We start from the raw sequence: 13,475 nt of genomic DNA on the forward strand, positions 1-13,475 counted from the left end.
AAAACGACAGCTCAAAAGGAAACGAAAAAGATGCTCACAATACCCAAGCCCTGAATTAAAAACCTCCATATGTCGTATGAGCCAAGAGTTAAAGCGACTCATCAAAGAAAGTAAAAATACCTTTTACAGTCAGACTCTCACCAGATTTCTTACTGAAGCGCCCAGTAAGTTCTGGCGATATATAAATGGCGGCGGTAAAACTCGCCATTCTAATGAAGAAGAGAGCCCCCAGAGGGCTGAAAGTTTTAATTCATTTTTTGCATCTGTTTTCACTGAAGATGACGGCGAATCACCATTTTTTGAGCCTCCAGGTTGCCCTCCTATACCCGATTTAGAAATAAGTGAAGAAGGAGTTCTGAAACTCCTTTTGAATATCAACACTAAAAAGAACTCAGGACCGGACGGTATCCCGAATGAATTCTTATATAGATATGCAGAGTGGAATTCTAAATTTCTTACCAAAATCTTTCAATCGTCTATCGACAGTAGTTGTGTTCCCATTGCCTGGAAATGTGCGAAAATAGTGCCTGTGCATAAAAATGGTCCCACTTCTAACGTTGAAAATTATAGACCTATTTCCCTCATTAGCACGTGTTCCAAGTTACTCGAACATATTATGTACGCTCACTTATCAACTTTTCTTGAGAGTAACAATCACCTATTTGTAAACCAGCATGGCTTCCGCAAGGGGCTTTCTACCATCACACAACTCACGGAAACTGTACATGATCTTTCTCAGTCAATTAATTCCCGCATGCAAACAGACATCATAATTTTGGACTTTGCAAAGGCGTTTGATAAGGTTTCGCACCCTAAGCTATTACTAAAAATCAGTGCCATATTTAAAAATGAAACTATAACTAAGTGGTTCAGGTCATATCTTTCGTCTAGAGTACAGTATGTTCAGGTTCAAGAGTATAAATCCAACATCATGCCAGTCGATTCCGGTGTTCCCCAGGGCAGCGTTCTGGGCCCTCTCTTGTTTTTGATCTTCATCAACGACTTGCCTGTTGGTTTGAGCGTTCCAGTTAGACTGTATGCAGATGACTGCATCGTTTATAAACAAATTAATACTCCAGAAGATCAGGCAGAACTCAATCAAAACTTGCAGAAAATACATGAATGGTGTAAGGTGTGGCAGATGGTATTAAATTCAAACAAAACAGTTTTTATGACCATTACAAGAAAGAAAACTGTCCTTGATTACAGTTACAGCATTAATGGTAGATTACTAACTAGAGTAAGTAATTTTAAATACCTTGGAGTAACACTCACATCTGACTTACGCTGGAATTCACACATAGATAATGTATGTACTAAGGCTTCCAAGGCACTCTGGAGCTTGAGACGCAATATGTGCAGTGCAACTCCTGAAATAAAAAGTCTGGTTTTCAAAAGCCTAGTTAGGCCTATCCTCGAATATGCAAAAGTTGTCTGGGACCCGTACACTGCTTCCAACTGTTCTAAGCTGGAAAGAATCCAGCGTCTCGGAGCAAGGTTTATATTTAATAGGTATCGTTATTCTGATTCTCCAACTTCTTTGTGTAAATCTGCTGATTTGCAAACACTTGACATTAGAACCAAATGCGACAGACTCAAGTTTCTTTTCCAGATCGCTAACCACTACTTGAAAATCGATCAAACAAAATACTTTGAAATTAAAACAGGGGAAACATCACGCCATCGTCACAGTTTGTACATCCCAATGCCGCCTGTCAGAAATGATTGCTTTAAATTTAGTTTTTTCCCTAGAGCCATTAAGGAATGGAATATGTTACCAAACTCCGTTGTCACGTCACAATCACTAAGCGAATTTTTAGATAAACTGCACAATATTTTATGTTCTGCTTGATTTCTATGACAATGTTTTCGTTTTGTTCAGGTGGCAAACACAAGTATGTATGAAATTTAGTGTTGATCTCAGTGTTTGTTTAATGTGTTCTTTTTCTGTTTCAAGTTTGATTTCCACTCCTGTAATAGCCCGCCCAGGGCTGACAGTATGAATAAATGAATGAATGAATGAAGGACAGGTCTACCGGCAGTCATCCTTTTTTAGGGCAACGGCAGTCGTTCAATCGAACAAAGGTCCCTGCTCAAATGCCTAGTTCGCCCCACGTTGGGCGCTAAGATATGGGGTCAGTCTGCGTCCAGCCGGCCGGGAAGGCGAGCTTCCGTACCAGTTACACGCAGGCGTTTTCAAGTACGCAACACGTTTCCCCAACCCATGGCGCAGAGTCGCAGCCACGTCAGGTCCGGTCAAAATAGGCAACGGCAGGGCGCGCTAGAAAAAGTTTATGATCCTAACGCGAGGCAAAGCACACTGTGGAAGCACGTTCTGTCCATAAAATAAATGTTAAGTAGCTCACCAAGTACTTGACGTCGACAGGCGTTGGGTTCGCGGGCCGCCGGGCAGCGAAAGGGTTTCTTGGGGCAATTAGGTCCGGTCCGGTAGCGAGAGTCCCCTTCCCGCTGCGCGATCCCCCTTTTATCCCCTCGGCCATTTCCACCCTAGCAGCAAATCGTTGCCGTCAAGCTTAGACATGCTACCCTCTCCGCAGAAGGCAGCGCGCTGCCGAGACGTCACGTCAGTGCTGGGGCGGAAATGAGCAGAGTCGCAGGGGCGCCTTCTCTCCACATTCCTGGTGGCCAGCGCGCGCGTGTAATTCACGATCGCCGCTGGCGCGGGGGACGAAGAGGAACACCAGTGTATCCCACAAATCAAATGTCTGCGAAAAGTAAAAATACGGTAACGGCAGTCTTACGCGAAATGCAATCATAACATAGAGGAATAACTGTGGATTCCGTATACTTGAAGAAACCTTTACGAAAACGTTTCAGTAAAAGCAGTAGTACATTGAATGCTCTTTATGACGCATATCATCATTTCGCATAGCAAACCTTGCTAATCAATTGTACTATAATATATTGCACTAAAATACATACTACAAGAAAGTTCATGCACTGCTTTTCCAGGTCTGAATAAATAGCATGCGCCGAAATGAACAACAAAGAAAGAAACCAGAGATATAACATGGGCAGAAACGCTTGTCTTGTCGTGTCTCTTGTTTTTCCTGATTCCATTTCAGGTAACACATTCCTTGCTAGACGCCTCTTGATGACACGCATGTATTACCGCAATGCTACACCAGCCACAGCAAGAAAAGCAAAACTATAGCAAGCCAGAGCCATTGAGAACCTATATTCTTCTGAATAGGCTTTTTTAGATTGTTTTCTTGAACAACTTACTGCTTGATTTCTGTGCTTTTTGCACTGTCTCTACGCGCATGCTCGTCATTCCCTCCATATATGCTTTGTACGACAGCATGAACAAACACTTGTTATTACCGCTCGTGAACGCCCCATGAGTCCTCTCTTCTGTCCAGTGTACGTTTTTTTTTGCGCTGACTTCTTCCCAACAGTGCTACAACAGCTAGACCGGCAGCTTGCTCTCCTGTAGCCAGAGCTGGTATCAGCCCACCGGGTCACACCACATAACACTAGACCGGAGCACACTGGAGCACAGCATACCGTGTAACCTCCGGACAGGCGTCTGAAACCCCGGTCTGGTGCGAACACCATGCAAAGCCACTCCCAAAAGCACTCACCATGTCACACTAGAACCTGTGTCTCAAAATTCGGTACGCTGTCAACAGCAGACACGGGTTGGTTTTTTTTTTCAATTTGGATGTTTTTTAAAATAGAACGACATTTTGGGCAGGGCCGATATAACCGATCATGGCAGAATTTGGGCAAATGTGTTTTATAACCCTACCACGGCCAATGAGGAACCTGCAGCGGTTTCATGCGCGCAGCCAAACTCGGGCTAGCGCAGGTTTTGGAGCTAAACCGCCACTTTTCGCATGGAATGCTGAAGGTCACGTCGCGTTGAGAAAATGCCCTTCAAAGGAGCGCGGCGGGTTGTTATGCGCCGTACCACGTGACTCGCCGCGCTTCGCAATCACGGCGGAGGCACGGAGAGCCGGCGGCACTCGGTCGCTCGGCAGGTGTGAATAATTACCTGACTCTTCAGTGGCTCGCCGCCGCGCGCTCACTTCACCTCACAGCTGAGCCTAACCACGTGACTCACGTTCGCCTAAATTTCAGCGTGGATGCTGTTTCGTGTTTCACAGAGTTATGGAAGAGCCACGGCCCTGTTATAACCGTACGATTGTGCATCGACGACGACAGGCCAAATCGGACCACCCCGCAGATTTTGGGCGCCGAGAAATAGCCTTAGCAAAGGGAAAGTTCCAGGAAATGTGCTAGGTTAGAAGGAGAAACCGACGACAGTCCACAGAAAATACGAAGCTTTACCTAGGGCTGAACAGAGCAGATTGACCAAAGCTTGAACAATAAACGTTGAACCAAAGCTAAACTATGTCTAACAAAGCTTAACCGAGCTTTCGCTCCGTACAAAAAGGTTTAGCAAAGTTCAACCTCAGCCAATATTGAAGCGAAGGCTTCACTACGCCAGGTTTTCAAGAGAGTAGTGTAGTTGCGTTTATGAACTTTAAAAGTTTTAGAGGTAAAACCGTGGAGTTAAGTCACGTAGGCCATAGCGCAAACGTCACGTAGGTCATGGCATATATGCACCACCACCCACGCTAGGCCCATGTGCCAGTGCCGCCGGCCTCACTCCTCATATCTCTCGAAGGGTCAAGGTCAAGAAAGCGAAAACCTCACACGCTACGTTTTCAAGGCGGTAGTGTATTACCGTTTATGCCTTTTAAAAGCTTTACAGCTCAATTCGTGCAGAAAACTAAGGTAGGCCAAGGTGGCGCATATACGCTAAATCAAAATGGTGGGCCACCCTCCTAAATCTCTCGAAGGTAAAGGTCAAGGTAAAAGGTTGCAGAGCTGGGACAACTTGCGATGCTGCATGACGATGACATCATATAAAAAGAATTTGCATAAAGAAGCGCATCAATCGCTGAGATAGATACTCTGCTTGGCGACGGTGGCGGAGCCACCGTCTGTGACATCATTGCAGAGCTGTATATATATTCCAACGGCAACCCGGTTGGGGTAGAAACCGGTTTTACGATGGAGCAGGAAGAACATCGAAGCTTCAACGAAGCGAAGCTTCAACGTTTCAATGAGGCTAGGAAGAAACGCCGTGCCCAAGAGACAGGTAAAGAACGTGTGACACCCGTCGAGAACCGACGGTAGAGTGTTACCACGAGGAGGAGGAGGAAGAAGAGGAAAGGCAGGGAGGTTAACCGGAAGAATGATCGGTTGGCTACCCTACACGGGGTGAAAGGGGCGAGGGGATTAAAAAAAGAAACAGAAAGGCGATTCACTATGAAAAGTCAGCGTTCGCGAATGTCACAGGTTATCATGCAGGCCAGAACTTCGCAAGAAGCGGAGCAGTCCCTTGGAGTCCTTCTCCGCCGATAATCTTCGAGAATCTTCATTTACGTCTCTGGGCGTGGATCTAGACGCTCCAGTGCACGACAGAACGACTGCATTTCGGCGCTGTAGGCAGGGCAGTCACAAAGGTTTTGGGATATAGCCTCATCATACCCGCAGATGGAACTTGCAGGGCTATAGCCATACCGATTAAGAACGAGTAATAGTTGGTGAAAGGTACACCAAGCATAAGGCGACACAGCAAAGTTTCTTCACGTCGTGGTAGGCCGGATGGAAGCCGGAGCTTCATATCTGGGTCCACGAATTTTAAAGCTAAGTTGGTAAATTTAGAGGAATTCCGCGCGAAAAGCGTGGTGTCTCGTGCAAGTGCGCGAATCTTGCCCGCTGCGTCTGATCTCGAAATGGGGATCGACGCAAAATTGCCGTCGGGATGAGCAGTTCCCGCGACCTCATCCGAGCGGTCATTTCTTGCTATGTCGCTGTGCCCCCGTAGCCACTGGCAGATGATGTCGTGCCCTTTATTGTTGGCACAGTGATGTAGTTGTCCGATTTCCGCGACGAGTTGTTCATGGCTCCGCGGCGAAGAGCACCTTGTAAGCCTTGGAGGGCAGCTTTGGAATCGATGAAAATATGTCACTGCTGACAGATGTGCTCAATGGCGACACGAAGAGCGGTGAGTTCTGCTCCCGTCGAAAAAGTCTGGTGAGCCGTCCTAGCTCTATTTTCGGCAGTCCTAGCGGGGATGACCACGAACACGAAGAACTGATAAAGTTCATAGAGCCGTAGGTGTATACTTGCACCGGGTGCACATGGTGCTCATGTAAATATTCAAGTGTCTGGTTTTAGTTCTATCGGCAATAAATCGATCTTCTTCCTGATGCCAGGTACTCAAAAAAGCACACGGGGATTGTGCAGGCTCCAAAGTGGCGAGGAGAGTCTAGAGCCGGGTATAAACTGGGACGGCAAATTGGCGCGATGCGCATCAATGGCATTTTGTAAACGACGTGCGCGGAATGGTAATAGAAAGTCTGGCAAGATGGTAAGAGGGAACCGGGGTAGGTGTCCAAAATGAGCGCTCAGTGGGTCAACTGTTCGGTAGGTAAGAATTGGATGCTCCTAGGCGATGAGTGCGGGTGCGGCCGTAGAGGCACTTTTCTGCAATCCCCCAAGAAAGGCGAGAACGTGAGAAATCGCTATCAGCCTTTTTTATGTATGAAATACGGGGATCAATGATAGATTTCGGTCGATGATTACTCCCGGAAACTGATGGCTCTTTGCGTTGGGTATTGCTGTGCTGTTTATGCATACGGTATAGTGAGACATGTTGTTGCGTGTAAAGGCAACAAGCGAGCACTTTTCGGTCGAAATCTGTAAGCCTTGCAGATGGAGGTAGGCCGCTAGAATACTTGCCGCCTTTTGAAGTCTCACTCGAACTTGTGGGCACGTAACTGCAGCTGCCCAGATACAGATGTCGTCTGCATAGATTGAGAGTTGCACCGACTGTGGTAGTATGTCGACAAGCCCGACAAGTGTAAGGTTGAACAGCGCTGGGATAAGTACTCCACCTCGTGGGACTCCACGGGAAGTGAAATGAGAAGACGTTGGGCCATCCTCAGTCTCCAGAAAGATAGATCTCTGGGATAAATAACTACGCTTCCAGCTGAATACGCGACCACCGAGCTCGGCAACTTCCAGAGCGTCCGAAATAGCCTGGTGAGTTACATTGTCGCATGCGCCCTTTATATCCCGGAACAATGCCGTGGTCACGCTCTTCAATTATTTTGGCGCTGGAGGTATAACACCAGGTTGTCCACGTTGTGAACTGAAGAGCGTTCACGTCGTAACCCGCACAATATAGCCGGATATATACGGTAGCGCACCACGTACCACTGAATATGTGTAAGTACCATCCTTTCCAGTACTTTGCCAATGCAGCAAGCCAGCGCGGTTGGACGGTAGGGTGTCAGGTGAAGTGCCAATTTCCCTGGTTTCAGGAGCGGAACAAGACGACTGCGCTTCCACTCGTCTAGAACTGTGGCCCCATTCCATGATTTGTTGCCATACTCCAGAAGGACACGCCTAGCTTCTTGTCCAATGTTAGCAAGTGCACATTATGGCACACCGTCGAGTCCCGGCGATGATGACCGCCTGCAACAAGCCAGCGCGGCATCAAGTTCATCCACGGAGAAAGAAAGGGCCATCCGAGAATCTCGAGGAGCGGAAACATCGCTACAATGAAGCGTTGCGGAGGGGTTAATATTCCTGCTACCCTATAGCGCAGAAATCCACAGCTACCTTGACCTCACCACGTCGTTGGTAGATTGCGAGACACTTGAAAGGGAGCAGCTGGTGTGGGGATGTTCGAACTCCATGAACGACATTCCAGATGCGTGACAAAGGCTTCCATATATCAAGTGTGTCACAGAATGACATCCAACTTAGGGCCTGAAGGGCTTGAATTCTACGCTGAATTTTCTTTTCCATGCGCCTCGCATCTCTGAGGTCAAGGCTCGAATTTTTGCGTCGGTATCTACCCTTGCCCTCCGTCGCAGGGATTGCAGATGCTACAGTTCTATATCAAATTCCGTGTATATTGTAATTGCGGTCAATAACCGTGTCGCATTTTCCATGGCCTCCTTAATTTTTCCTTCCATAGCAGCGAAGGAACCTTCTCTGCAAGCATTATCCATATGTACTTGAAACGCTGTCCAATCAATGCGTCGCATGCGTGTGGCAGAGGTGCATGTGAAAAGGCCAGTAATGATCTGATATGGAGGGATATGGTCACTTCCGTGGGTGTCAGTATCCAAAAACCACTGAACTTTGCTGATAAGGCATCAGAAACGAAAGCCAAGTCGAGGGAGCTGCTGTAAGTTGCCTCTAGAATATAGGTTGGGGAGCCGTCATTTGGACACTGAAGGTCAAGGTCAGGGGTGTAAGAAACAAGCTTTCGTCCCCTAATATTCATTCTAACGCCTCTCCACATGGTGTGGTGAGCGTTATAGTCGCCCATGACGATCCAAAGGCCGGGTGTAACCACCATCAAGTCACAACGGACAGCCAGGTTATTCTGTATTTCCATAGGCTCTCGCACATTTTAAAATAAGATGGCAAATAGATATCAAATGAACGTGGTTTTCTGTGCCACACAATGTTGGCAAGATCTGTACATTGCATGGTGATCGAAAGCTCGAATCATGCTCTGAGAAGCACGTCACCAAGTACATAAATGCACGAACGACCTTATCTACAAATTCCCCTTCACCTGCAATAGTGTTTAGAATGACAAACGCCGAGATGCTATAAAGATAAGGCCTAAGAAAAAAACTTGAACGTAAAAAAATAAAATTGGCGGTTTCTTTGCATAGGGTGTATTGTCAGCCGGCCGACAGACCGCGCGTCCCGCTGGTCGACGACTACCCGCGCAACCCTGCACGCCATTCTCTTATATCGAGATAAACACAGGCGAGGGGGCGTTGCCCAAACACCGGCACGTGGCCATGAGTTCGCCGTTTGCTTATCGTGATGAAAACAGTGCCATCATCATTTGATGATGCTAATGAATTTTCTGCGGCTACTTCGCTCCCAAATCTAGAATGTAAAGTTAATGAATATTGGAAGAAACTTTCAGCATGGTTGCATACAAATAGGCTAAAACTAAATATAAATAAAACAAAATATATAAATTTGCTCCAGCTATTAAACCTGTCGAAACAACCACTACAATATAATATGATAATATAAAATAGAACAAATAGCGACGCAAAAAGTTTTGGGCGTGTAGTTTGCGACCGTTCTATCTTGGAACGCACATGTAGGCAAGCCAAGTGCAGAATTAAAGGGATCCAGAAAGGGGGTCTCAATAAAGGTGAAATATGTCTGGGAGGTTAAAAGACGACGGTTCATAATTGTCCCCCAGCAAGAATTGTTTTAATGCGTTTCGTGGAAGCTGAGTTATATGCAGACAAAATTTGAACTCGCGCGTCCTCGCGCCTTTCCCTCACCTCTCGCACGGAAAAACGGCGGCGCTCCTCCGCCGGCCCAACCTACTCGCCCCCTCCCCTACCTCCGCCTAAAGCCCTTTGATCATATTATCAAGGGGCTTTACCTCCGCCGGCTCCAGCGCGCGCGGAGCGGCCACGGCCGCAGCAGCGCTGACGTCTGAAAGAATTTGGCGCTGTAAACCAATGATTACCCCCGGATGTTGATGTCATTTGCTAGACGTGACGTCGTCTGCCAGGTTCTAGCGCGAAAGCCCGGTATCGCGCGTCGCCGTGAGGTGCGAAAGCGGGTATTTTCAAAAAATGTATTGTAAATTTCCAGCTCGCTTTTGTGGTCCCGTGCGCGGCATGGAGGCTCGGTGGCCTGTACTCTACATAATGCAAGCATTTTAAAGCCATGCTCAAACACCCCTTTCTATGGCCCTTTAAGTAAGGTAGTTGGGTGCCTTTGTAGGCTAACTAACGTGATACCTCTCTGGTTGAAGAAAACATTGTACTACAGTTTATTTTATTCCCGACAACCATATTGCAGCCTAGTATGGGGTACTACGAGTAAAAAAAATTATACCCGGCTAACCATATTACAGAATAAAATTTTAAGAATGTTTGAAAGCTACAGAGGTAGACCTTAACATTTACCAACTAAACATCTCTAATTAAAACGTGTGATCCTCAAATCTAGTCAGATATACTATTACAAGCTTGCACAATTCATAAAAAAATAAGCTATATGATAACGTCGGGCCTAAGAAAATAAATCAATATTGCTTACGAAAAGAAACATATAGAACACCACGCATACGTACAAAATATGGCACGCAACACTTAAATTACCAAGTCCTACTATTTTTAAATAACCTAGAAAACAGGATTAATTTCAGGGCATGTGTTTCAAAGAAGTCACTAAGAAGATTCCTGCTGCAGACTGATGTAGTAAATACTTAATTTTATATTTTCTCCTTACTTTGCTTTCTTAAAATACAATAATTTAACTTTCTGTTTAAGCGTCTGCTGCGTATATTTGATGCATTTTATAAGCTTGTCAGAGTTTTTACAGTTTTATAGGCTGTACGTTTTTAACGTTGGCTGTCTGTACAAGATGTATGATATATGCTTGCAAGTTTTGTTTAAAATTGCACCTTGTCTGCCGTTACTGCTCGATAGGGCAAGAACCCTGATGGGCTACGCCTTTAGCTCTTGCTTTATTGCGCTGTTGTTACTTGTCTAACAAAGCAATGAATAGACTTCAAACTTCAGTTCACTTCAGCTCAGTTCAATTGCAAAGGCCTAACTCCATAGACGCTTTTGCTTACTACGCGCCGTGCGCACCTGCACGCTGAGCGCCGCGTCTCGACGCGCAAAAAAAAAATGGCACACATCTCCAAGCGCATGGCGCGAGTACGCGCCTTGTTGCCCGTTGCAGGTAATGCTTGGGAGACCAGCTGCGGAATACTCAGAAGTAGAAGGGCCACCGATTGGTCGATGCTGGCACGCAGGAAATAACACGCTCGCTGCTGCGAGTAGTGCGCGCGCGGAATATCTTGTCGCTGTCGGATTCGAGGGTCGTGGACGCGCTCGACGGCGGCAGATACGTCGAGAATGCGCAGACTTCCTCTGGTCGGCGCGTGGGCACCCAAGCGCGCAGGACGCGTGCCGTAAGGTGCCCATAGAGGTGGGCCTTAGCAGCTGGTGTTGTAAACAGCATTTCAACAAAACCGGGGGAGGGCCGAAATCCGTCGCCGGTTTCCGTCACGAAAACCAGTGGAGGGCCAGGGCGAATACGTTAAGCAAGAAGTATAGAGGGTACGATTGCCGTGTATGTTGATGCGGCACGTTATAACATTACAGGCAAAGACGCTTTCGCTGTGAGTGCGGTGAGCATCTCCCGCAGGGTAGCGGCTGTTGTGGTGACGGACCGAGTGGAAAAGGTCGAAGACGCTGCAATAGCACTAGGGATCGTTCAGGGAGGCACCAGCACAATTCTCTCTGATTCCAAAACTGCCCTTGGAAACTTCGCGAGGGGACGTATCTCCGCCACTGCACACAACCTTATTCGTGCGATGCCAAAAGATAGGAAGGAAGTGGATCTGGTATGGGTCCCGGCCCACTCAGGTGTTCCAGGGAACAAGGACGCTCACCAGTGTGCTCGAGGTTTTGTCAGCCGAGCCGGTGAGGTGGTCCCGTACATGGATGTCCCCAGGGGCGAGACGCTAATTAAATATCAGGCCATAATCAATTATTACAGGGAACTTACAGAGAGCCTGCCTCTTCCGACGTTTCGCTCAGCCGCAAACCGGCTACCACGGGGAGGCTGCTTCAAACGCGGTCGCAGCTGAACCCTTGGACGTATTTGGTAAATCCGTATTGTTAGCTGCGCGGTGAGCCTGGCACCTCAGACCACATAATCTGGGACTGCACGGAGGATACACCTCCGGCAGATATAGTCACATCTCTCACGCTTGAAAAATGGGAAGCTGTTCTCACCAGCCTGGCCCGGACGTGCAGTCCCGCGCCACGGCACGAGCATATGGAGGTCGCCGACAGACTTAAACCGTGGGCCACCTGGAGCGGCTGAAGTGATTCAAGAAGATCACCATCATCTGCTTGACCATAAAGTTTTCTCTCTCTCTCTCTCAATATAACCAAATTTCTTGCATATGCCTAGAAAATCTAGAGCGAGATATTATTTAAGCTTTTTTTTGTCTAAGGTGTGAGTAAAGTCTCTCAGCGCACCCTCGGTTTCACTCTTTTGATAAAAAGCTGTGATTTCTGCACAGGCACATGTAGGCTAATTCTTTCTAGTGGAAGCTTTTCTGCTTCCACAATTTTCATGTCTTACGATTTTCTTTTATTTATTACCCTGTGAATGGGGTCGCTTTTTTTCATTGTTGACAAAGCTTTGCTACGAAAGGATTTAACTCTCTACTGGTTCCTTATTTTCATCGTTTTTTTTTTCTTTTCCTATTTTTACGGAGCCTGGCTAAGAGATATACGATTCTGGGTAGATAAACGCAGGTTATTTGTTGTTTAATTCCGACTGTAAGCCGGTTTTATATCGATTTTCTTGCTTTTTGCTGTGCAGAACGGTGGCTTTTGCTGTCAGTGAGCAATGACATTACGGAAAAATATAGGCTTATCGTTTGAACGTGTTATAGATGTGCATCGGCAATGGCGGTATCTATAAAATGTGTCCGCTTGAAGCTAAGTGAATCAGTTGGTAGACAGCGCCCGTATTGTAAGTATACCTTCTCACCACGGCAATCTTTGCGCTTTCTGTAACAGTTCAAGGAAAAAGCAACTTTTATTATAACGAAGTAGCTATGCACGACGTATTGCAAGCAGTATTCATTAATGGCGCCAACTAAACGAGGAACGAATAACGTGGAAAGCGCAACATGTCCGGTAGCCATGCGCACATTGGTGAGCGGCCGAACTATTTGTCGCAATCGCATCGCCATGGACGCTTCCCACCGGTAGCCTTTTTTCCAAAGAAGTAATTCGTTACCGGCAATCGAATACAGAAAAACACTAACTGAATTAAGAGAAACTTTGCTGTCTGAAAAAGTAATCAATTGATTAAAATATTATGCAATAATGTAATTATTTACAAGTAATCGATTACGCGAAGACTATTCTAGGATATGTTACGCCGCCCCGGGGAAGACGCTTTCAGTGCGAAACACTTCGAGCTGCAGTCTCCGGACTTCAGCGCTGCCGTCTATGTGAGGCCGTTGAGTAGCAAGTGAAGCGGTATCACTGGATCAGTGCACATCTCAATCGCGCTCTGAGTATGCTGTGGCGTGCACCTACAATTTGAGGCAGATATGCACCTTTGATTACCGCAAAACAGTGCAAGGTTCATAAAACTTTTTGTGAGCTAAGGAAAGGCGCATATGTGGCTTCCTGGCTCGTATGTGGCGGTGGTGGCCACCTGCAAAACCCGTGATTTGGCACAATTTTTCTTCTTTAGCAATGTTAAACCACCCGGCCATTTTTTATTTTTGTAATGCTCTCGCTTTCAGCATCTTTCAACGAAACATTACAATTCTGCTCGTTAAAAACATTGCGAGCTGTTAAAAATGCCGGAAAATTTCACTATTTTAT

Source organism: Amblyomma americanum, chromosome 3 (genome assembly GCF_052857255.1).
Source record: "Amblyomma americanum isolate KBUSLIRL-KWMA chromosome 3, ASM5285725v1, whole genome shotgun sequence".
NCBI classification, from domain to species: Eukaryota; Metazoa; Arthropoda; class Arachnida; order Ixodida; family Ixodidae; genus Amblyomma; species Amblyomma americanum.